This window comes from Alligator mississippiensis, chromosome 14 (assembly GCF_030867095.1).
Source record: "Alligator mississippiensis isolate rAllMis1 chromosome 14, rAllMis1, whole genome shotgun sequence".
In the NCBI taxonomy this organism is placed as follows: domain Eukaryota; kingdom Metazoa; phylum Chordata; order Crocodylia; family Alligatoridae; genus Alligator; species Alligator mississippiensis.
The window spans coordinates 13,717,133-13,743,420 of record NC_081837.1 but is presented as its reverse complement, the minus strand read 5'-3'; the positions used below and the strand labels follow the sequence as shown (position 1 = coordinate 13,743,420).

Sequence of the window (26,288 nt, the reverse complement as noted above, 5' to 3'; positions counted from 1 at the left end):
ATTGCATCTGGCTGAAGCACTTGGGAACACTGGATAAATAGCTCTTTTTCTCTCTGTGGAGCTTACAGATTTAAAGCCAATGGTATGTTTTTAATCAGAGCGTCATGCAGTGGCTTCAATGATTGCAATGCAGTTTGACAAGATGTGAAGATATGTGTATGTATGTTTGAAGAAATGCTGGCTGGACAGCACTGCTTGTATACGATTCAATGCTGATTTACAGGACTGATGCCTTTAGCTTGTAATGCAAGAGTATGCTTGCAGTACCCAGGGTGGGAAGCTTTCTGACCCTTGCCTTATGGAGAAGGTTGGGGTTTTTGTGATAATCTTGAGCCAATGCCACAGTTTTTGGCAGAATCATTGTTGTTGTGCCCTACATATGTTTTAGACATCCGTACTCCATAAAAGATATATGGATTACAATGACCAGGGTCAGTGTATTGCATATGGAAAACCTTCATTGAGGCCTTCAACTTCCAGTTTGTGTCTGTTTCTTTCCCTGATTCCTGCTTTTTGTTGTTAAGCAAATTAAGACAAATGATGGAGAGATGAAAGCCGCTTCCATTTTAAAACAATTGAATCAACATTTGAGAAAAACCCCAGGCATGCATGGGACGGAGGAGGGCTCTGTAGGGGCTGCCATGCCCTCTGCTGACAATCCTCTCACTATAGTGAGTTTTCCATTGCATGATTTAGTACCGCTCCACTTTTAACGTGTTTGCTTTTGAGAATTTATTTTAAAATTGGAGACTGTCTAGTTCCTAGAGCATTCGGTAGCTGCAATTATCTTCTGTCTCTTGGAAAAGAGTACCTTGGGGTGCAAGTGTGCATTGAACTTGGTGAAGCTGAGAAGCATCATCCTGCCATGGAAATGTGTGCAGGTTCACGGCCTTCATTGACAAAGATCTGCTTTGCCATGGTAAAGTTAATTGGTCCAGGATGGTGCTATCTGAAAAATAAAGGAAACCATGCAACAATAACTGTTGTGAGGGCAGCATAGGCATGTTATTTAAAACAAACTTTGTGAGGTTGTATAAATGTATGTTTGTCTCTTGAACTCTGCAGTGCGAGCTGGGGTTTAGACAGCAGCACTTGCATGGGCTTCTCGGACAAAGAGTCCCTCTCTGCTGAGCGACCCTGACTGTGACACTCCTGCTATTTCAGTGACACTAATTGATTTGGGGACCCTTTTGGCTGATACTTCTGTTTCTGGCATCACCCTCCCAATGGTGCCACAGAATTGTAAAAACCTTGGAGTTTAACTTGCTTCTCTTCATGAGTGTAAAACTTGGCAGTCTGTCATCTCACTGGCCTGATGGCTCAGCGAGTATAAAGCAGTCTTGGTGCCAGTGGAGCATCACTGATTTCTACCCGCTGAGGATTTTGGTCCTTGCTGTTGTGTGAAAAAACTCAAATGCAGACAACGCTGCCGTTGAGAGTTGTGCATGTCAGTAAGGTCACTTATTTAACTTTAGGATCTGTCTCTTGCAATCCGATAAAATGAAAAGCTTCCATGTGCCTGCTTAGTAGGGTGAACACAGTTGGGCAGAGGACATCCTTAGTGCAGCAGTCCCCCTCCTCCCCCCGCAGTGGTCTCCGTGTTGTACGTCAGACTGATGTGTTAATCCCACGGGCTCGAATCTGATACCCTTTTTCCTGTTTAGCAGCACATTTGTCTGTGAACAGTTCCGTTGACTTTCACAGTGATACTCTTATGCACAATAGTATCTGAAGTTGCCTCTAAAGAGCCAAGTACAGTTATGGGGCAAAATACACCTCTGGTGTTGTCCTTGATCTGTAGGTGCTTGAATGATGCTCTTGGGGCTGGTAATGACACGATTCTGTGGTGTCTATTTAGCTCCCAGCTCTGGTTTGTCATTGTAGTCGATGTTAAAAAATGTCTTGCCTCCGTGGCAGAAGTATAAGCTGCAATGTGTCTTGCTCTAAGGGTTTGACCATGTGTTGCTGTAAGGATCAGGCAGGATGGGGTGTCTGTCTTCCCTTGATAAGTAACTGCATTAAACAGATCCCAGCCTTCCTCCTCTTTGGTGCTGTCAGCCCAGAGCTGCCCCAGTGTTAGACCTGCATTGGAGTGTGTGGTGCAGCATGAAAGGGCTTGACGACACGCAGGGGTATCTGAAGAAACGGCTGGACCAGCGAAAGCACTGCTTGTACACGATTAAATGCTGATTTACAGGAGTGATGCCTTGAACATGCAGTAATACCTGGAGTGTGCGGTGCATTATGAACGATGACAACTGGCCCGATGCTCTGACATGAGCATTCAGCTGAGCCTGGTGCACGTTTACTGGAGCTTTTCTGTGCTGCTGTCTGCCGGAGCCATCCATCACGGTGATAAATGTGCCACCCAGGCAGGCTGAGCACTGGCAGAAAGCAGGCCTGGGCTCAGCTTGACCTCTGCATGGGACGGTTGGAGCAAAGTTTTATTTCTCAAACCCCCCCCCAGTGTGGCGAGGTGGGGAATTCTGCAATTCTCTCTGGGGAAGGCGAGCAATGTCAGCACTTTGCAGGGGCTGCCTGTGAGTCAGGCAGGAAGGAGAGGGCTTGCTTGGTGATCTTGTGCCTGCAGTACTATCAGCTGCAGTTGTCTCTGGCATTGGACGGGTTATTGCTCCCACGTTGCTGCCACTTCTGCAGGCCATGATAGCAGGCAGCTGAGGAAGATGCTTTCTGGCTCTGTAACTAGAAAGATGTCTATCTGGTCATGATTGAGAACAGTTCCTGGTGGGGACCAGGCGCATGCTGAGTAGGCAGCACTGCTAAGACTTGTGCTATGGCTTGGCGTCACGCTCCCAGTTGCACCCCATTGCAGGTTCCTACCTATGTGGACGCATTGCAGCCCTGTCCCTTGTGTCTCCTAGCTTGGTGTAGAAGAAAGGGACACAGAGGAGCCAGCTCACAAATATGTGACAAGCTGGCAATGCCATCTCCAGATGTTTCTGGAACAGCAAGGAGGATTTCCCACTTGCACATTGGCTTGTTTCGTGTTGTCTGGCTAAGAAGTGATCCAAGGAGGCCTGGTAGGCAGTCCAAAAGGCCTGAGCATCAATCTCAGTACAAGCTCCCAAGTCAGCCTTTGTTGCTTACCAAACTTGTGCATCTTGCAGGCCTGTGTTAGTTTTTTTTTTTTTTTTTTTTTTTCCCCCTAGCCCCCTCCCAAAAGCACCTCCTTTTGCCTCCAGCATGTTAAGAGTTGTATGAGCAAATACGCAGCAGCGATGAATGGGCCCATGCAACTCTCACAGCTGGGGGAACAGGTGAAGGCGTCTGGGAATGGAAGCGTTCACATTTCATTTCCTCAAACCAGCAATAAAGTCACTTAGTGAGTGGGGGAAACCTTTCCTTTCCTACCGCATTCCCCTGTCAGCTGGCTGTGGGGCTCATTTACAAGGAGTGCTATAGTCCAAAAGTCCCCTCGGGGATTAGAGAACTTCTAGGAAGAGAAAGAAAGGGGAAAATCTGTGTTCAGAGCTCTGGTGGTGCTCAAAGGATATGGGCCCTGACCCTTGGGTATATTTAGAGTACAAATTCAGAGTAGCTCTGAAAAAACAGCAGGGTCCAGCTGCAAACAAATATGCAAATCTCCAAACACCCCCATGTTCTGGAGGGTCTGACATCTGGATCCAACTGTTTGCAACTGGAGGCCAGCCGTACTGCCAGGAACTAGGCTGGTACTTGGGGCAGCACAGGAGAATTATGCCTAATTTGCACATAAATGCACATACATTATTTTCAATGAAAATTTAATGCATGGAACCATAGCACTTGCTTATGATTCTGTCCTCTTTGATAGATGTTTCTTGATAGCTTTGTTCACCAGCACTGAAAGCAAAACAACTTGCAGCATTCATGGAGCCATTAGAGAGGAATAGCCAACTTGGGCTCTGGCTTGGTAGAATAATTATTCTCTGTGGGTTGTACTGAAGGTTTTGTAAACCCGTGCGGTTCCAGGCTGGGGGTAACTGGATGCAGAGTTATTTGCTTTTAGCTAATGGTTCCAGTTCAGCCCAAGACGTTAGTAAATGGAAGTCATCTTTATCTGACGTGAGTGTTCAGTATCCCCTGTGCAGTAGGCTACAGTCGCAGTATATCTTAAGGATGTTCGGACCCACATCTTTCTGATAGATGTGCACTATGTAGCTTGAATAGCTGTTATACATTCGTAGATGCTAGGGTTGGAAGGGACTTCATCAGATCATCAAGTCTGACCCCCTGCCTAGGCAGGAAAGAGTGCTGGGGTCAGCCAGATGCCTATCCAGCCTTCTCTTAAAGACCCCCAAGGTAAAGGAGATGTGTAGATGGACTTCATGTACAAATTACAGAGCAAAGTTTTGTGGCTTGTGGTATGCTGGAGTCCAGACTAGAGGATTAAAGCGGCCCCTTCCACCCATAAATCTGTGAGTGAGCAGAAACTCCTGTTGCCATCGGTGCTGTTTGGTTCCTTTCTATTGGCACTGAGCAAAGGGGCCAAAGACTGAATGAGACACGGAAACAACAGCCACCGTTGTTCCTCTCAGGATAGTGAGAGGCACAGGAGGCACCTATACACATGCAGGGTGGTTGATCCGACATGCTGTAATTACAGTGCGTCGGAGCAGACTTGCTTAATCAAGTCTGCTGGAGTGTGGTAATTACCGCGCTCCAGTAGACTGCAGTGTCATTAGCGTCCTTGCACTGAAAAATGACGGCAGGGGCACCTTTAACTAAAGCTGCTTTAGTTCAAAGTGCCCTGCTGCAATTTTTTAGCACGGGGATGCTGATGCGTGTGATGCTCTGGGCGCTTTTAATTAGCATGGTGCTGAGAGCTGCGCTAATTGAAGTGTCCCCTTCCCCAACCTGTCTCCTGGAGCACATCTGTAAATGCCCAGTGTCCCTGCCTGTGTTTTTTGGGCTTCGGGGCTGTCCTTTCAGCACTTGTAGAAGTGTGTGCTCAATTGCCTACTGATCCCAGGGAAGGAAGCTGGGGCTGTAGGGATTGGGATAGGTTGAGTTTCTTCTGGCTGCCATAAAGACTGAGGAGAAGTGTCATTTTAAAACCGCACAGCATGAATTTTATAAATGTGAACTTGTGACAAACTTTGAGCCATCCGGGCAGAGGAAGGGCCTGTCTTGTCTCCTCCTGCTGACTTTCTACAAATGCATCTGGCTTCTACTAGCTATTTAAAGCTTTATGCTCTTATTGATTCCATATTAAGGAGCCCATCGATGCCTGCATCAAAGTCCCATTAACATAAATGGGCTATGCATACGTGCATGCAGCCAGAAGAGACCAGCTCCCATTCCCTGTGTAACTTCTGCTGCTTGCTTCATCCTTGATGGGTAATCTTTTTTGTTTCTCTCTTATTGTACAACAAACTTAAGAACAATATTGCTGGAGCGTCCGGGCATGTAGCAGGGACAGCTAATTTCTGTTACTTCGGGGATTATTAGCAATATGCTGGACAGAGGGAATGTGAGGCATGAAGAATGTGTTCTTGATAAAGGAAGATGCTTAGGTAGCAGGAAGGAGTAATATCTGCTCTGGATCTGGATCTCTCCAAGGTAAGCACTGGTATTTTGGTTCATTGAGTGGGTGGGCCTATTTAGCGTGCACTACTTCATTAGACTTTAAAAAAAAAAAAATCAGCCTAGAGGTTGCTTGGTAAATAGATTAGCCTATAAATCTTCAAAGAAAAGGGTTCCCAACAAACATGGAAACTACTCAATTCCTGCCTGATCCCCAGCAAAAGAAGTGGGATTGTGGTATCCCAGGCAGTTGATTCAGTGGGGTGGGCAGAAATAACTAGTTCTTGCTTCTGTCATAAAGGCTTTGTAGTTCCCGTGAACGTTAATTTTGGATTTTGCATGCACAGGCAACAGCAGAGGGAATAGACTCCTAGCTCAGGAGGCAGAAGTGGTTGCTGTTCCTAGCAAACCTTTGCTCCGTGTTTCGGGAGCATCTACATTGTCACCGCTCAGATTTATTGCCCTCTGTTTGAGTAGTCTCATTTGTGCTTGCAGCATGGATTTAGCGACAACGATAGCAAATCTAGTGCTGGTTCTCGTGAAGTTCAGTAGACCTTCTTTATCCCATCTCTCTTAATGGAGACAATGTCAGGGGCCCAGTTCTTCAGGCTATTTGGGATGTTTCTGTGAGAGGGAGTTGAGAAGCATCCCTGATCAAACCCCAGATGCTGCTGACTAACTGGGCATCAACTGATTGTTTAACTCGGATTGTACTTCTATGTGTATCCATGTTCGTCTTGAGCCATCTGCTAAAAGAAGCATTGAATACCAGCATGCTATGAAGAATATGTTTACAAGGGTTTCACATGATTCTGCCTATGGCATATTTGCACATTAACATGTATCTGTATATTAGACTCAAACCTTAAGACAGTTACTTTCAACAGCCATTGCCTCACTCTGTTAAAAAAAAAAAAAAATAGAAATAGGTAGCTGTGTAGTATATTTTGAGTATAGTTGAAAGTGTTCTGTGATAATTCTTCCTTTTTTCTTTTGGTTGGGCACAGTAGTTCAGTAACCTAGAGAGGATCTCTATAGAGCTGTACTGTTGTATAATCAGTGCTGTCCTGCCCTTGTACCCCCCAAAATAATTTACCCTCCTATTTATGCATGACACCATGCATTCCCCTTGCAACAGGGAAGTGTTTCCTCTGCTCTCAAACCGTGTGTTGGGGATCATTTGAATCTCCTTAAACAGCATGATACAGAAGCAGCTCTCTGCCTGGGTTTAGACCAAGAATTTGGCAGGGCATGGGTTAACTAACCATTCTTGCCCTTCAGATGATATTCCTATTTGGCATTCTGGTTATTTCCTATTTAAAATGGGAAATGGAGGCTTCAAAAGGGGAATTCATCAGAGTCACAAAGGTGGCAATGACAAGCCAGAATGAGTTGTCTGTTAATATTATGAGTGTGCCTCACATGCACTGCATTTAGGTCAGAGCATTGAGCATAAATCCAATAACTGATTGACAGTCGCGTTCTCATAAGATTTTTGCCTAGCCGCCTCTAATCCCTGCTGGATATCCGGAAGCTGAATGGTTTCTGGCACTGCTTTGAACCTTTTGACTAGTGAAAAAGGAGTTGTATTCAGCTCATGCATCCTATTATGGGCCCCTCTGTCTGCACCTCCATGATCTGGAATATTGTTTGTTTTATTTTTATGGAAGGGCACAAAATCCACAGCTGGATTCCACTTCCAGAGAGGTGCAAGTTGAGAGATTCTTTCATATCGCTTGGACTATCAGTTGCGATCCAGATAGTTCAAAATCGCTATCTCGAGACAACTGAGAGTCTGGTTTAATTATCTTACTTCCAAACTGCTCTTAGAGAGATTGGATATTGCTGAGCCTTTGAATTGAGTGTGCCCCAGTGCACTCATTCCAGAAACAGATGCGTGCACACTTTGAAGGCGTGTAGAGATCAGGCGCCCTCCTGCTCTCTCTGTCTGCGGCCTCCTCGAAAAAACAGTAGGGGAAGAAAATCCGCTTTCCGCAGCTGCTCAGTTTGTGGTGGTTCGAGCACAATGGACCAAATGCTGCTCACCTGCACTTCTGTAAATCTAGAACAACTTCACTGAGAGATGTAAATGAGAACAAAATTTGGTCCAGCATATTCTGTTTTAGCTGCAACTGAGAGGCTGCCTCCCAGCCCTCCTTCAACCCTGTCTGGTCTCGGATCCTATGATCACAGGAAATGCCGAATAAAATCAGAGGCTTTGTCCCCAGTGTTCACTATTGACCTCGGGTAGGTAAAACCTACCCTTATAATAGAATGAGCCAAAGGCGCCTACCTGCTGCAACCCACTGTTACAAAACCAAACAGTTAAAAATCCCAAGCCAGTTTCCAAAAATCATGGATTTTAAACATCGTTTTTGTATCCTTTTTATTTTGGACCTGAAACCTAAAAAAAATAAAATAAAATCTTAATATGCCAGTCACATGCTTATGTGCATAATGTCCTTGTCCTATGTAGGGTCCAAGCCTATGCCTGTAATCAGTGCATGTTAGTGTGAAGACTAAGCATCTTGATAAATATTATAACCTAGAATTCATGCTTATTGAAAACTTCAGTAACTGGACATTTGGGTGCTGTCTATCCCACAAATGTATTCACTACAATTCTGTACATTTGGGAGTTTTCTGGCTTTTCTTGTGATTGTTTGTTTTTCTTTTTTTGGGTTTTTTTTTTTTTTTTTGTCAGAAGGGCTAGAAATCATCAAATCATAGAAAATGCGGGTTGGAAGGGACCTCAGGAGGTCATCTAGTCCAACCCCCTGCTCCAAGCAGGACCAGCCCCAACTACATCATCCCACCCCAGACTTTGTCTACACAATGATTTGCACAAGAACTTAAAATTGCACTTTGGAAGCTGTAAAAAAAAAAAAAATAAATAAAAAAATTTCCCACCCATCTAACACTACTTTTTAGCATCAAGATTAAGAAAAAGTGTGTCTGGACTCCAGTGTGTTTCTAAGGCTAGTAAGGCCCATATAAATATCAAAACTGATCATTTTAGACTTTGAAGGAGTGGCATAATAAGGGATTAATTGTGAAAACAAACTTCCCAGGAAGAGTGAGATTTGCAGGGCTTGCTGTTCAAGGTAAGTGAAAGGAACTGAGATACTAATAAAACACAGTTCCCTGTACAACTATGCGTACTTGAGAGAGCTGCAGCGTCCAGGTTTGGCTTGAATAGCTCAGTTAGGGCGAGGGATTAGGGGGTCCAGGAGGAAAATCGGGCGGCCTTGTATGCAGTGTTTAATGTTGTGCCGTACATGCCTTTTGTTGGCTGTTTGCATGATGGTATAGCTCAGGTGTTAAAGCATTTTTGGTTTAGGAGACCTGTTTTTGATTTGAATCTCTCTGTTCTTGCTGAAAGCATTGTTTTTTAAATCTGGTTTGGGTTTTTGTAAAGGATTAGGCATCTATAAATAGGCAATTTGGCTTGTCTGCAGTAGTCTGGTTTAGTGCACAGCTTGTTACCTCTTGAATTGAATTGAACTGAATACTTAACTGTTTAAACCAGGTATTTGGAATAAACCTGATGAGGCTGAATGCATTTTAATCTCCCTATGAAAAATCCTGTTTTTATTAGATTAAGAAAAATAACAGCAGAATAACAAAACTGCATCTGAGGCTCTGTGAATCAGTTTGTTGTCAGTTAATTTTGTGGTCATATTAGGAAGAGGTAGACTGAGCTATCTGTGCCCCTAGGTGCTGAGTACATGGGGGCCCAAGGATCCTGGCCCCCCTGGGAAGAGGGCTGTCGGGGCCCAAACCTGAGGAAAATTAAGTAATATTTCTATATTGTTTTACGTTGTAAAAGAGGAATTCAGTTATGTTGAGCATACTGGATGAAAGGTGATATGCTTAGGAAGGATGACTGAGGCCCTGAGCTATTACCAGGGATCCGGGTTTCCTGTTCGCTGCAGAAAAAAGTGGATTTTTCTCCATTAATGTGGGACATATGGTGGATTTCCTCTGGCAGACTTTCAGCCTGCAAGGGGCTGCCTGGGGCTAGGAGGAGCCGGGAGGGTGATCAGAGCTAGGGGCACCACTTGCATGTGCGCACGCACATGCACATGGCAGCTGAGCGGCAGTGAAGGGCAGCTCCCTCCAGGTAAATCTATGGCGGTGGGAGTAGAAGGGGCAGAGGTGACGTGTCAGGGCAGTGAAGGACCACAGACAACGTGGTGGAGCGGGGCAGGGGGGCCAAGGCGACGTGGTGGTGGGGGGGGCAGGGGGGGGATGTGCTCTCCAAGATTTCTGTGCCTACAGAGGGGCACAGGGCTGCAGCTGGACCAGAGCAGCTCCAGGCAAGAGCCACCTCTGCAGCCCAGTAGGCTGGACCAGTGCGGAAGGGAGCACTGAGCTGCCATGGCTGCCAAGGTGAGGCACGGCAGTGGCATGGAGTTGTCCCTTCTGCTGCCTGGTGGGCAAGGGGTGCCTCATCTTGGCAGCCATGGCGGTGCAACACTCCCTCCCATGCTGGGTCTTGCCACCTCCACATCCCAGCAGGCTCCTGCCTGGAGCTGGTCCATCCAAGCTGCAGCCCCACACCCTGCTTTGGGTACAGAAATCTCAGGGGGCATTTGCTCCCCAACCCCCTCTGCTGTCTCCTGTGCCCCCTCCCATCCTCTCCCCAACATCATCTGTGCCCATTCCCCATACACTGGGGGGTAGGAGGCACATGTCCATCATCTTAGCCCTCCCCCTGGCAAAAATAAAAGTTGGCACCTATGTTTCTACTTAGAGAAATAACGATCTGCAGGACAGTTAATTGAAACTGCAGTTCAGTACAGTTGAGGCACAGGCATGGTATAGAAATTTCCTTGGTAATTATTGGAAAGTTGACCTATACTTTTCCCGTGATCCACTTGGATCCTGGAGATATCCTGCAATGCCTTTTGATTCACTGCCCAAGGGTGCTGGACTAGAAGGCAGCATAAAGACTCTCTATAGAGTCATAGGGTCCTAGTGAGGTTGGGCTGGAAGGGACCTCCAGAAGTCATCTAATCCAACCCCCTGCCTGATGCAGGATCATCCCTATCCAAGCCATCTCATACAAATCTGTTGCAACCTGCCATGGGTAAAGAAGGGGGGACCTGCTTGGCAAGAGCATTGGCACACCCAAGCCCTATTCCCCAACCTTGGCTGCAGCCAGCACCCAATGCCTGTGAGAGAGGCTTAGAAAACCCCCCCTGATGCATGTAGCCACTTGGGGTGGTGGGGTGGCATGGAACCCCCTCCTGGCCCCACGTGGCAACCAGCAAATCCCAGAGGGTAACAGCTTAGCAGTGTCATATTATGCACGTGGTGAAACAACATGGACAGTATGGACACCGCTGTTGGCATTTATGATAGTGCTATCCCAGTGATTCAGTTAACAATGGTCCGGCGCTCTACCATCTCAGGATTGTTAGTTTACTTGAAAAACAAATCTCTCTCAGTGCACAGAACAGGATCCAAAAATGCACGTTGTGTTGTTTCAGGGATGTATTTGGTAGCCGTGTTGTTTAAATTGTGGTGTTTCTTCCTTTGATGGGGCTTCACCTCTGCCACTGATATTGGTGCAAGTGTGCTTTGAGAGGGCATGAAGCAGCTCCCAGGCTGAGCGGATGAGTTACCATGATTTCTTTGCTTACTTTCAAGGTGAGAGGGACCATATTGCCAAGAAAAGGAGTAGTCAAGGAATCCATGTGACTTATTCACTTGCAGAACCTTAGGCTTCCAGTCCTGAAAGGTCCAGCTGTTTCTTCAGCCACAGACTGTTGCTTACTATTTCAGTTCATTTTGGGGAACCACGTGAGTGACGGCTCCAGCCCAGTGCATGCCTGGGGGAAGAGCTGGTTCTCCTCCTCGCTTGTCCATTGGGCCCGCATGGGTCTGTCCCTCCATGTACAGCACTTGCTTCTGTCTAATGGCATGTCAGTGGAAAGGCTCCACTGTCTGCAGTGCAAAGTGCTCACAATTCAGGGAACTCGGCACCACCCCAGAGGTCCTCGGGACTCGTTCCCAGGTTCCTGGGTGACACTTGCTCTGTGCCTCTGTTTCCTTCTCTGCAAAGTCCCAGGGCTGGTGTTGAGGCTTAAATAACAAACACTTAATTAACTAACAGGAGTCCAAAGTCTGTGTTTGTATTAAACCTTTCATGGCTACTCCTCTTGCTGTTGGCCCATGGGGGTGAATTGTCTTGTGTGTAGTTATTGATGCTAGGAAGGAGCTGCCAGGTCGGTGTGGGAGAGCTGGTCTTGTCTCTGCGGCCACTGGACTGCGCGAGGGATCCCTGCAGAGAAGCACAGCCTTCCTGCTGCATGCTTGTCCTCCAGGAGGAGATCCAGCATATAGTATAGGTTACACATCCTTGTGAAGGACCTTGGTGTACATTAGCTAAATCTATTTCAGGAAAATGGAGGAAGATCTTCCCAAGGGAGGCAGTGTATCTGCTCTTAGAGCTGGATGCATGCCGTGAAGCAGAGACACGCATGCAGCATTGCTCAAGTCTATTTTTCAGTGGGTAGCTCATGCAGGTTGGGCGTGATGTGTTTTGTTGTGGCACTCCCTGGCTTGGTCTGAATACAGTGAGGAGTGCAGTGGGACTGCTACAGTCCTTTGATCTCTTGCCTCTTACTGCTACCCGATGTATTTAAGGTGTGTGGAGAGCCCATGGTTTTGCTCTGAGGAAGCACGGTCCAGAGGGCATTCACCTGGGAGTTGTATGGCCTGTGTTCATATCCTGGCTCTGTCGCTGACCTGCTGGGTTGATTGTTAATGGTAGGCACGTCCCGCTCAACTCCTGGAAAGATGTAAGCTAGACCAGCCATGCAGAGAGGAATAATGCAGTCATTAGTACAGCTTCTGCCAGGCTGAAATTCTTCCCTCTCACTTGCATAGCTCCTGCCAGGTGAGTTTACTTGACATCTGTCCCTGACATTGAAGTGCATAAAATGGAGATGGACTTGTCTGTGCTCCAGTTTGAGCATCTGGTGGTAGAAACTTAAATCTTGTTGCAGAGCGCAGGTTTGAAAAGTGATGATGCTCTGTCCCCCATCCCAAGGTCCTTCCACTATGCAGTAACACTGAAACATTTGATTATGCTGTCATTTTACATGCCCATTAGTAGGTTCCAGTATCAACATGCCATGGAGAGGTTTGGGGTGGTTTATGCTGCTTGGAGCTATTGATCCAGGCTGCAATTCCAGCCTGGGGTAGACAGCAGTGCATTAATGACACTTGGCAGCTTCACTTCACAGCCCTAAGGGCTAGAAATGTAATAGCATGTTGCATCAGTATGACTCTCCCCACCCTCATTCTTATCTTTGGGCTGATTTTACCTGCTCCATCTTGCCTGGCTGAGCTTGGAAAGAGCTGCTAGGAATAAACACAGACTTTTCTTCCCAGTCCTGCTTTTGCTTTGCTCTGCATCCCTCCTGCTGTGTCCCGTCTCGGGCTAGAATGGCTCAGCCCAGCAGGCTGTAATGCAACATTTTTAGATCAGTTAACATTTTATGTATAAACATACAAGCATTTTTAGATTAATGTTTCACATGGCTTCCTCTTAACAAATATCCCTGACATGGAGCTGGGCCTCTGACACTGATCAGTGGGGCTAGGAGGATGCGATATTTCAAGTTCTTGTTTAATTTCTGGTCTGTTGAAAACAAGGAGCAAGCAAAAACCTTGTCCAAATGGAAAAAGCCAAGACCTGATGGAGGGAGAAATGGGGTTGGTTTCTAGGCTGCTTAAATCCGAGGCTGTAAGAAGAGATCATATATAGTTAAGCAATGGAGGACCTATTAATATTGGAGTATTTTTGCGGGCTTAATACTTAAGTGGGTCCAATGCCCATTATACCTATATGATGCAGCTTGCTCTACTGACTTGAGGTCAGAACATGCATATAGGCATTTAACACAGAGTAGCAAATATGCTTTAAGGGAGATCCCACCTTAGTTTACCTAACAGAAACTAGCACATGTAGTCACACCTGAACTTCCTCTCTGTGATGCTTGATAAAAAGAGCTGTCTTTTTTTTTCTTCAAGTGCTATGTGTATAACCTTGTTAACCTGCTCTGTTTTGCTATTTTTGCTTTAAATCCTATGTGTAATTTAACCCTTTCCCCCTTCACTCAAAGACCCCCAAAGTTACCCCCATCCTTCCAAGACGCAGCCCACAGTTAGAGAAATGCTCGGTCAGTTTATGCGCCGCGTGGGCTGAAATGATGTGCTTCATATTCCATTGTCTTTTGCATCAGCCTTAGCTGAAAAAAGACTGTGGTGGCATCATGCCAGGAGCAACCCTCTTGTAAAGGATTAAGGGATTCCACCCATGGGAAGTTCACGTTATCGCTGTACAAAACTACTGGGCACAGGTGAGACTTAAGGCAGAGGGCTGGCTTTGCAGCTCTTCCATTTGGTAGGACCTTCTGACAGCTGAAACGTGCATCCAGTTTGATGCCTTTATGCATTGTGTGAAGTCTCTTGGGAGGGAGGAATGTCGAATGCTGTTTCAGCTGCTGAAACAAAGGACAAAACAGCACTGTATGCTCCAGCCGCTCTGCTCGCCCTGTGGAGGGCTGTAGCCAAACATCTCATGGTAGCTCGACTGCCATGAAATGTGGCTGCAGTGCCCATGGAAAGAGTTGGGTTGATTTAGACTCTGATTTTGCTCTGTAATAACGTCTTAGCCACGCTCTAAAGAGCAGCACTTAAAATAGCAAATTTAAGTGGAAGTGTTGGCACTCCCAGCTCTGTGCTGAACATTGTTTAGAAAGCTTCTGTCCTCAGCTGGACCCAAACACAGCTGTGCACTGGCTTCCAGGGCTCCCTGCTCAGTGTGGGATTGTGCTCTTGGATTAGGGATGGGAGTTGAACTCCTTTCTGGAGCATGGGGCTCTTTTCACTGGTGTGAGTGATTGGGGAAAAGTGAATGTGGGGATTAGCGTATAGCAAAGCCCAGGTGTGCTGTATATTATATATTATTATATTATATTATATTATATACAAGGCAATCCTGCCTTGTAGGACAGAGAGGCAAAACTCAATTTCCTTGTTGTTATGATTTCAATGGCTGTTTGGGTCCATTGGAACGAGGGATCATCTTGCATGCAACAGGTGGTTGGTTGGGGGGTTGTTTTTTTCCAGGCGTAGAAACTTGTTCATCACAAACTTTGGAAAGTGAATGTAGGAAGGATGAAGCTTTGTGTCTATAGGGTGTACCCGTGCTGACCTTGTTTTCTTAAGTGTCATTGTATAATGGCTCTGGGAGAATAGAAATGCAACAGGTATGTCCTGGACCCAGCAAGCTTGAGAATGAAAATATTAATAATGGGGACTCTAGCTGCCTGTAAGGATTTAGGGTAGAGAGTGATTGAAACTGCCAGGGGACCCTCTAGTTCTTAAGATATCTGCAAACTAGAAATGGACCATGCTGAACTCAAGAATGCTTTGCACATCTCTGCGTTCAGTGAGCACTGCGGTATATTTTTGACACACAGCAACCATTATTCCAGCGTTGGGCTAATTCAATTATAAAGATTAGTATGACTTTTTTTTTAAGCCATCATAATGATAGTCAATGCCAAACCATCCCTCATGACACAGCTGGGTATTGCAGCACTCTGAGTGGCATACTGCACGCAGCATGGTCCACAAAGGTATAATGAAATATTGATCGCTGCTGTTTGCATGGTTTCCGTGCTGCAGCCGGGGGTTCCTGAGAGCTGGATTTGACTAACAAATATCCATGTCCAATGAAAATACATCTCAGATGTTTGGTTCGTCCTCCAGAGAGACAGTGGGTTTATCATCAATGCAGTGTGCGTTTGAGCGTCATCCCTGACCTGACTCCCATCCATACACGCGTTTCTAGCCCAAGTTTCGGTGGGGCCTTAAACAGGAGGCAACCAGCCCTTTGGGGAGTGTGGGTTGAAGCCAGAATTTCGCTGGCCTTGAGCTGGCAATGCCATGGGATTGCAGCGAAGCCTAGGCTCCTCCTTGAGCGAATAGCACTCCTCAGCTGGTGATCCTGTCATTCAGGGGGTGTTTCTCCATGTGTCTCCTGTCATGCTGGGTTAGCTGGAGCGGAGTGATATAAGTTAATGTTTGCAGCAAAGACTAGGCTGAGACTTTCCTGCAGGGGACATTCTCCAGCATTGCCCAAAATGCTGAAGGACAGGAGGGATGGGGCTCTTATTCGGTTATCTTCAGATGTAAAGGTAAAGCAGCCTGGCTGTGTAGCACCTGAACATTGCAGGGAGGAAAGAAAGGGTCTTTATCCCCAGTGTACAGACCAAGCACTGAGGTATGGGGAGGTTGATTTATTTTTATTTTTATTATTTATTTATTTATTTATTTATTCCTCCCCCATGGCTGAGTTACAAATTGAATCTCAACTTGATGTCATTCATCCCAGGCCAATGACTTAACCAAGAGACTCTCCTTCCTGCCCAAGGTGAATGGATGAACTGTGTGCCTGTTAAACTCTACACGGTAGGGACACAGCCCCTTGAGTGTTACTTGTGCAGCCCTCCAGGCCAGGGTTTGGGTGCTGTTGAGCACTGACTTGGCTCACTTTTCCTGCTATCCTGCACTAGTTATTCTCTTAATAGACCCAGGCTGAGCAGCCTGAGTTACCTCTAGTCATAGCATTGTTTTCTTACTAGAATGCAGTTTCTTCTTAATGTGACTGAGTGCTAGTTATATTAAAGGAGACTATTTAATTGTAGGTGTGTGAATGAACTGATGACCATGAAAATGCTCTTTGATAATTCAGATCCTATTTTATCCTCTACAACTTGGACTCTTCTCTAATGCATATGCAACACCCTTTACCATTGCTTGCTGGCTTGGTAAAATTCATTACTGAAAACAGATATTTCCTATCAAGATGCTCATGAGACTATTCCTCTTTGTGCTGGCGTGGGCCAGCTCACTGTCTGGGAAAGCATTTTCAAATGTCTCATTAAAGGTCACTGTCTCCTCTCTCAAATCATTTTACTGAAAGCAGTTGTCGTCTTTATTGCTTTGATACCCACCATCCTCCTGTCAACCTGGCAGACGCTTGTGGCCTGGGAAATCCTTTAGCATGGGGGGAGGGAGGAGGGTGCACACGTGCACATACGCACACACATGTGCTAGATTTTTTCACCTGTGCTGATTTGGAAATGTGACTCTGTTTGCATTATGAGGAACATCTATTTCTTTTTGGGGGTTTAGGTTTTGTGACAAGTTTGAAAGTGGCAAATATCTGGTATAGTCATGCTGCCTGGTACCCTGGAGCATGAAACCCATCTTGCACATTTTACACATGGATATTTTAAGTCAGCGCTCTGCCTCTAGCTTTACACAGCTAATAGGTTTGGTTTAGTTAAATGCAGCTCTCAGTACTCGTATTCACTGTAAGCATATCCCCACCAGTTGCTGTTATTCCTCATGTGTCTGTCGTGTGGGATATTGTACCGTACTCTCCAGCACTCTTCCAAACAATGCTCAGTCTTTTCAGTAGTTTTCGCACTGCTCTAGCATGCGTTGCATGACTCAGTTTGAATAGAAGGAGAAAATCATCTTGAAACTTTACCCAAAGTTGTCATAAGTAATGACTTGTCTACTTGAGGAATTTTACCAGCATAGCTATAATGGAATAGGCTGTTTTGGAATAGCTCTGCACATATATATTGTTCCAGAATAAAGTGACTTGTGAAGCAATTGTCGTAGAATAAGTCCTTTTATTTTGCATCTGTTTTCTTAGAGGGAATTACAGCGCAATAATTATTCTGTTATTACTATGCTGGTCAATCTTCCCAGTAAGACAAGCACTTCATTTGAATGGGTCTTGAAGATTTGAAGAAAATGGTGTTTGCTCTGATCAAAATGCAGAACCTCTTCATTCATTCCATCAGGAAGGGGATGGCACTTTCTGAATGTAGTCTGACATAATTAAGGCATGCAGTATCCTGCTGAATAGATTCATGCACATGCTGAGTTAATTATCCCCAGAAGAAAAGGGAGATCCTTTTACATGCTTTCTGTGAATCACTTGTCTGTTTCCCCAAGCTGCCAAAATCCCTGTATCTGTTGTGCATATTGGTTCAAAAGATGCAATCTTGTTTCTGTTCAAGCACGGAACATCACTAATGAGCTATTTCACTACCTGGATGCTATCTGTTGATTTCTCCTTAATTTACTAAGGATGCCACTAAATCAGCTGGCCTAATATTCTTCAAGCATAATGACGTAAAGGTCTCTAATATAATGCTAATCTTACTTCAAAGAAATTGCAAATACATTGCCTAGCATTAATGCTTAGGTAGTCTAATCAATGTTAACATCATTAAAAAAAATCTGGCTAAATCCTTGCTTTATACTATGGCCGCTCAAAACTTCGTAGCAGCCGCAGTGAAATAGTTCAGTCTTCTACTCCACAGCATTGGTCCTTACCGGTGGAGTTAAAGTAAACTCTCGTTTTAACTTGGGACAAAGTAGGAACTACAATACACATTGCAGCATTTCTGCTTTTCTAAGTTAGTGACAATAGCTTGTATCCCTATGCTTATCAGTTTGTTATATGCGTCAAAGACAAAGCTACTCTGAACAGTTGGGTTAGCACACTATTATGGTGTATCGCACGCACATAGCAAACTGCCTAAGACCGTGGTCCCAATGTTTTGCCTGCAGCTTGTATTGTAACAAGTATTGGCTGTCTGCCTATGGGTTAAATGCATGAACCACTTAAACGCATACGGTATGATCTTCCAACTCCTTTCTACTGTTTACTTTTGCTATATGCCTGAATTCCCTCTTAACTGTGCAATGGCACCGGCGACTAGGAAGCAGCTGCCAAAGCGCTTCTATTAAATGCCTTGAAAACAACAGGAACCAGTTGGTTTCTGAATGTCAATTCAGGGCTGTTATTCTCCCCTCTATCCCTGATCTTAATGCTCCTAATAGTGGCCCTGAAATGGACCATTAGAAACCTTGAAAAAACTGGTGCTGCTAATATCCCACCACTGCACAGTGCTTGGTATTGAATGAGCATTGCTTACATTAAGTTCAGGTAAGTGCATAGGTTTTTGGGTTTTTTTGTTTTTTTTTTTCATCCTACAGCTATGCAATTGGAAGGAAAACACTACTGTGAAAATATTTGTGTCCATTATGGCAATGGGTGCTGATGTCTCTGGGAGCTCAATGGTGAGCCTGAGGGCTGTGGAGCGAGAGGGAGAACATGCATGGTAAGCTCTGTCCTTACTGGGGTAGATGAAAGAAATCACCGTGAATTAAAATGGCCTTTAGATCCCTTTCTCTGGAGATTCTGGCCTGTGTTACATAAAATGGGGTGTTTAGACTGTTATGATCTGTTTGGAAACTACCCTGGAGTTGTATGTAGTATGCAAAGGAAGGGCTGGTACTATTTTTCTTCGGGCTGCGATGCTACTTAGCCTTGAATGCCCCCAGAATGTGCTTATTGTAATGGAAGGAAAGATGGAAGTTATCCAAGTCCAAGGCATCTCTGTGTTCACAAAAGATCAAAGCACCATCAAATAAATACTTGGCCCGGTTGTGTCACATACACTGAGAGAGCAAACCTTCTTGTTTGGAGAATGTAGTCTGATTGACGGGCTAACGTGCCATAGCACTGAGCTAAGCAAAGCAAACCATATGGCTTGGTTAAAAGGCTGGGTCCTTGTTCTGTTCCCATCAGCCCCATCTTCTGCTAGCACCAAGGATGCAGGGCTTGCCTGCTGGAGACTTGAATTCATGAGAGTCCAAATTTGAACGAGACTTGGGGGAAAAAAACCAAAACGAAAACCAAAGGGGTCTTTGCTCCATAGTAAAGATCGCTCAGCTCTAACAACATGAACACCATCCATTTGAGTGAGGATCTTGTAGACTCCCTAAGAACCATCAGTGAATCCAGGCCCAGCACTTAATAGTAATTCTCTTTCTCCCTCCCTTGCTTTTGCTCTTCCTTTAGGAACGTAGGACTGGAAGGGGTCTCCTGAGCTATCAAATCCAGTCTCTTGCCTTCATATGTATGCATTTACTTTCTGAACCCTTACAAGCCACCGTGACAAGGCACAAACCCAGAAACTCCTTCTCTTCTCTGCACCTCCCCTATCGGCATATGTTGAAGTTTCTCTTTCCCTGCTCAAAATAGCTGAGGCTTGCTTACCTGTTGTACCAGAGCTAGACTCACAGCTTCATATGCAAACTGTTCAGGGAGTTGTTCAGGAGACCAAGTACAGTCCTCATCTCTGCCAGGCAGTATCAATAGGTCCCATAAGTCTTGTGTGATTGCAGTCCCAGGGCTTTCAGGTTGAAGAACCTTCATTCTTTTCCTCAAAGTCGGTCATTAATCTTCCTGACGGTCACTTCCACCCCATGATGTGTTGCCAGGTCATTCAGCTATTGCTTGTGAAGTGTAGCTTCCTCTACCAGTTGCCTGCTTGTCCAGCCCTGGCCAAGTTCCCTGTCTCATCCTCTCTTGTCTCATCCTGCAGCTTGAAAGGGACATAATAAATCTCCTTGCAGCAAACAGCTGCTTCAGTTCTGTGTCTGAATGAAACACATCCAAAAGGAAGAGGCACTTTGGGGGAGTGTGACAGGGATCTGAGGGCTTGCCCGCTTGTAAATGCATCCATTGGCTAGAGTTTCTCAGTGCCAAACAGCCCTAGTGTTTCTGAGCTTGCTGGCAAGGTTGGGGAGCCCCATCATTTCCAGGATGCCCAAATTATGGTCCCTGAAGATGGCAGGTACCCCTCACTTCTTCTGTCTCTGCAGACCTACAAGGAGGTGACAAGGATTTGCCTACCTGTGTCGCAGTGTTAAAGAGGACCTTCTCTTTCAGTACAGACTGTGATGCTTGGATCTGCAGTAGCTCTTTGCATCCTGCCTTGGGAGATTGTGATCCTCATCTACCAGGAACTTGCCTGGAGTTGTCTGGCTACAAGTATAGCTCAGAATTGTCCCCCTTGACTTCAGTTACTCTGGGTTTAATGGGACCTAGTTTGACTACGAGTAGGTGCATTTTTCTGTACCTTGGGGACTGCAGGCCTGTTTCACCTGCAGAACCCATGAGGTTCCACGCACTAATCCAGGGGCAGGCAATTATTTTGGGCAGAGGGCCACTTACTGAGTCTTGGCAAGCTGTCAAGGGCTGCATGGGTAGCCCTGCCCCTTGACATTTGCCCTGACCCCTTTTTGCCATTCTGTAACTGGAAGTTCTGCCCCCTTACCCCTGACCTTTGACACCAGAAGTCCCTCTCCTTGCCCCCAGAAGTACTCCTTTCAGCAAGGGGTTTTGCCATCTTAGAACCAGAAAAATACCAAATTATATTCTAAAAAGCAAACATCTACAAAATTCATTCATTGATTTCAGCTGGGAGCTAGGTGGTGCTGGGGCAGGAAGGCAGGGAAATGGCTGGGGCTGGGCTGCTTGGTCCTACTGGCTCCCTCTGGGTCCTACTGGCCCTGGCTCCTGTCATCTTTGACAGGCAGCCAGGAGCAAACAAATATTAATTAACTAAATTTTTTAGGGGCTGGATAGAATGCCCTGGTGGGCCAGATCTGGCCCAAGGGCTGTATTTTGCCTGCCCCTGAACTAATCTAATGCAAGAGGGAGAGGCATAAATAACAGCCAGTACTATGAGAGCCCAACCCCATGTACATTTGCTCCATGTACTTGATTTTACCCTCACATTGCTGTTCGCCCCCCCTTTCAAAAGCAACTTTCTGAATGTTTAAAGAACCTGTCTCTTGTCTTCCACAAAGGAGCAGATTGCAAAGCACACGTGGTGATTTGAAGGAAGGTCAGTGTCTGATATCCCCGGCCAGTAGATTCCCTTCGTCATCACTGAAGCACTGAACCAAGCAAGGAGGCAGATGTTGGGAGAGCACTAATGGATGGGAGTGTCTCTCAGGCTCTTATATAATCCCACTGGCAGGTCCAACATACATAATTCCTCTGCTAGCTGACAGCTCCTGTGGCCAGCATTGGGGTTTTCCGGCTGACACATTCCTTCTCTCCACTTCAGCTGCAACTTATTAAAGTGAAGTTAGCTTCAGGACAGCCGGGATGCAAGACCACCCTGCAGCAGTAACACCAGCCTGTCTCCCTGCTGGTGGGGTGGACAATGAAAGCGGCTGAGTGCTGCAGGTGCTCTGCATCACTCAGGATTTAGCCTCGTGCTTGTAGCTGGATGTGTGGGGTGATATAAGACTCTCATTACTGCTCTTTCGGTCCCACAAAGGCAGAATTTCTGCCACCTATTTTCAGTGTTGGCCAGGTGACTTGGAGCAGCCCTGCAATTTTAACGCAGAGGCAAGTGCCAGATGTTGGGTGCTGGACTGCATGGGTAGTTGTATGTCACCACCCAGTTCTTTTCTGGGAAGGTGGCGAGGAGGAGCGGAGGCACCGGGGGCAGTCATACAGTCCATGATGCTTTTTCCTTAGGCTCAGGTGACGTTTCACATGGAAATGCCTGCCCAAGTCACCCTGGGGAAAATGAGCAAAATCTCAGGGGAGGAAAAAAAAAAGACTGCTATAAAGCTCCTTAGAGGTTTCTTGAGGCCTGTTGGCAAATATTACATGTGCTTTCCTACTTTACCTTCCTAAGGAAAGAAAGATGCTTATGGTTCCCTCTATCTCTCTTGCTCTTTTTAAAAATCTAATGAGGCTCCATTTTAGCAATTAACTGGATTTCTCTAGATTCCCATGGCAACACAGCAGAGCTGTTGAATTTCTGCTCCTGATGGCCAGTGTGCCTGGCATGCATCTCAGGAATAATGGGATTAAGCCTGGGTTGTGCTGGGCACAGCAGATGCACAGGCCAGCACTGACTGTGAACCCCTTCCAGGCTAAATTCTTCTTCTCTTTACCCTCTGAGGATACAAGTTCTCTTCCTGCTTTATTTGGGTGGTGTCCTGGGCTTGTATTCTTAGGGACATAAAACCACCGTGGTACGGACAGGCCAAGAGACATGAAAAGGTATTGAGCGAGTGGAAATGTAGTTGCCACTAGTAAATGACCCTTATAACATAGGGAGCATATACCTGCTAATGCTTGTGTTACACTGGAGGGTCCCCTTGCTGGTATCTGCTTGTCCATTTGCCCTGCATCTGATGCTCTTAGGCTAGAGCAGTAGTTCTCAACCTTTTTATAATCAAGCCATCCCTTGGAAAATGTCAGCGTTCAGTTTTCAATTGTTTTTTGGCTACAGAAAAATAATCAATTCTTCTGTTGCAAAGAATTCAGAAAGCCCATGACAGGCAAGGGTGTTTTTAACACCATGAACTCCTATTTGAAATCCCATGTTTTGGAGGTGTTGTTCTAAGGACTCTTCCAATGCCTGAAGGAGGGTGCTTGTGCCAAAAAGCTTGTAAAGAACAATTTTTGCAACCATTCAGTTGGTCTAATAAAAGATATCACATTTACCTAAATCTTGTCTGCCTGTTTGAAATCCCTGGTTTTACCTTGTGAATCATGTTTGCACACCTGATAGTACTAACAGGGGTAGCCTTAGGGAAATGGCTTCCTGGGCAAACATATCTTTTGGTGTCCTTTCTTTGTGACCTCTTCATCACTGCTGAGCAGTGTAGCTGGCCAACTTGCACCCCTCCCTCCACAAGTCAGTGGTGCTGCTGCAGGCAGAGGCAGGGGGTGTGTGTGTGTGTGTGTGTGTGTGTGTGTGTGTGTGACCCTGGGAGTCTGTCCACCCATAAGGCTGACCGAGTGCTAATATTGCATGGCACCCTACAACACCCTGGGAAGGCTCTCAAGGCACCCCAGCATGCCAGAGCAACTGGGTTGCAGCTCTTGGGAAAGTTCCTTGCTCCTTTAACTTCAGAAATCTCTGCCTCGCCATTGTTCCCAACTGGAGTCCCCAAGACCAGGAAGAGGCTGTCTCTTGCATGCAACGGTCTGTACCGTGCCAGGGATTTTAGCCACATGTCTCCAATTAGCGTTTAATGGGAGCCATGTGTTTGGGCTCAGACCCTAGTACATTAACATAAAACCTTTAACCTTTTCAGTCCCTGTGTCCGTGGAACACTTCCAGCCCTTTAAAATGCTGGCAGCTAAGACAAGTTGCGGCATATATGGCATATGGGACATCACAGGACACACATTTTGCCTGATGGGCTAGCGAAGTGAGAAAGCATCAAAGCAAGCAATCAGAAGAGAGTGCTCTAAAATGGCTGCCAAAAGATACAGCCCATGGGCCAGATCCAGCCTGAGGAGCCATCTCATCTGGCCCCTGGTGTTGGCCCTGTCCCTGCCGCCCATACCAGATCCAGCCCCTGGTCTGGGACAGCATCTTGTACAGCTCCCACTACAGCCAGTACAGGATCCAACCTGGACCAGCTGGCTTGTGCGCCACATCACCACTCATCTGGCTGCATGGGCACTATATACAGCACAGTCCTGGACCAGCCAGAGTGAGGGCCACAGGCACTGGACCCAGGGTGAGGGGAGGAGTGGGGTTTATAGGGCCCATGGACCAAGCCTGGGCCACTTGTGGCCCATAGGGTCAGATGAGCTTGACACCCCTGCCCAAAAGCTCTGAATCCTGAGAGAGAAGCCATGCCAGAGCCTGGCAGATTGGTTTGCTTGCTTTCTTATTAGGAGATAGATCCCAATTGCTTTGCTTTATGTCATGCGGGAGAGAGCTCTCTTGTCTCAACCTCTGTTGGCCCTGGATTTTATCCATTTGTTTCTCCACTCACCTGGTACCAAGGGTGCCATGAACATCCAAAGAATGAGGTCCTGCAGGCCTTGGAGGAATGCAGTTAGATGACAGGAGGCAGAGGGGAGCTCCCCAGCATGGGATGGAGTATTTCAAAGATGCTACAAGTCCCTCACCTTGAGTGCTTCATGGTATGGGATCAGAAAACAGGAGTGGCAGCTATTAGATCCATGACTCTGGGTTTTATTACAGACGATGTGGAACACCAATTGGTGCATTAATCCATCTCCAGTTCACACATGCCTGCCCACCCTCAGAGAATGGGGTGATGTTAACTGTCCAAGCCATTTTTCCCACACTCCTGGTCCCACTTGGTCACCTCTAGTCTGGAGATGGACTCCCAGACCTCTATGGAGGAGAATAGACCAAGACTATCCAAAAGCAGACTGGGAATGGCTGCAAACCCTCAGACTTTGGGCATATGCCAATTTGTAACCCTTGGGAATGAGGAAGAAAGTTTTCTTGAAGGCAGGTCCTTCTGCTTTGTCTGTTTTGAATTGTTTCTTGCACTTTGCTCTGAAGGGTTGGTGACTAGTAGGCCTGTGCAAGTCGGCAGTGATCTGATCCGGCTTCAGATCCGGCCGCTTCGGATGGCAGTGATCTGAACCAGGTTTCTGCCTTGATCCAGCCAAAGCGGCTCCAAAGTTTTGGAGCCACCTTGGAGATCCAGCCATAGGGTATAATGTGGAAACAATAAAATATCTATAACTTTGTTATTTTTTTGTCTGATTTGGATGAAATTTTCAGGGGTGGTAGACTGCAGAGAGCATGAGTCCTGCCAAGTTTCAAGAAAATTGATGCAGGGGTTTGGGGGGAACTGCCCCCAAATTCTTGAAAGCAAAACTCACGTCATGTCTAGGCGTTACAACACAGGGTGGTGAAAAATACAGGGGTGGTAGCCTATGCTGAGGCCACAAAGCTTGCCAAGTTTCAAGAAGATCGGTGCAGGGGTTTTGAGGAACTGTACCCCAAATGCTTGAAAGCAAAACTCCTTTCACGTCTATGTGTTACAACACAGGGGGATCAAAACTGAAGGGATGGTAGCTCTTACTGAGGCCACAAAGCCTGACAAATTTCAAGAATATTGGTGTGGGGGTTTGGGGGGAACTGCCCCTCAAGCTGCGGATAAGCAAAACTCATACCATAGGTGACCCTGCATGTGTTAAGGCGCAGCGGGGTGACAGCTGCAGGGATGGTAGCCCCTGCTGCAGCCACGACGCCTGCCAGCTGTTGAGGAGATCGGTGCAGGGATGGTCTGGGGCCCTGCACCCCTAGGTGCTGACAGGCAAAACTCGTGACACAGGTGCTTGTGGGACTGACTGTTGACAAATCACAGGAAGACTTGTTGAGACAAGAAGGGACAATTTTTATGGCAGCACGTGCTCATGGTTTCTCTCTTCTGGCTTGTGCAGAGCTTGATGGTTCAGTAATTTTCTTGCATATAAGTAATGAAGATGATGTAACGCCTTGAGCTTCCCCCTGTGTGGACATAATGGAGAAGGTGAATCTTAAAGCAGGACATAAATCAGGGAGTGGTTTTATTGAGCTATTTGCCCAGCCTTAATGAATAGTAATAATGGCCCTGACTGGAGATTGCTCTGCCTAGCTCTGTTCAGGACTCTGTTCCCTTTCAGACTCCCCTGATTATTTACTGCATTTAGATGCTGGTAATTAGATTCAGTTACTGCGATGATGTAATTACTGTAGTTCTGCAACCACACTTCTACTTAGCAGGGATCTACAGTTGGACTGAACCTCAATAAAGTCCTGCTCAGCTTCTCTGTCCGCTGGTGGACTCTGGTGTGCCATACACTTCGATGTTGGCTCCAGCAAATATTCCAGTAATCTTTTTATCTTCCCCAGACAAGCTGATGCTTCAGGGGTGCTGTTGTAGTGCAAGATGGGAACGCCGGGTTCTGTTTCCAGCTCTTTTATCGATGTTGTAGCAGGCTTTGGGTAAATCTCTGTGCCTGCCAACACTTCAGTGTCTCCTTTGTAAAATGGGAGTGACAGTGGCCA

At 46.2% G+C, this 26,288-nt stretch overlaps 1 protein-coding gene across 2 annotated transcripts in view; it reads left to right on the top strand.

Annotated features, from left to right (window-relative positions):
• The window catches only part of CLIP2 (CAP-Gly domain containing linker protein 2), a 111,141-nt gene that overhangs the window by 20,294 nt on the left and 64,559 nt on the right, over window positions 1-26,288 (top strand). The window lies entirely within an intron of this gene.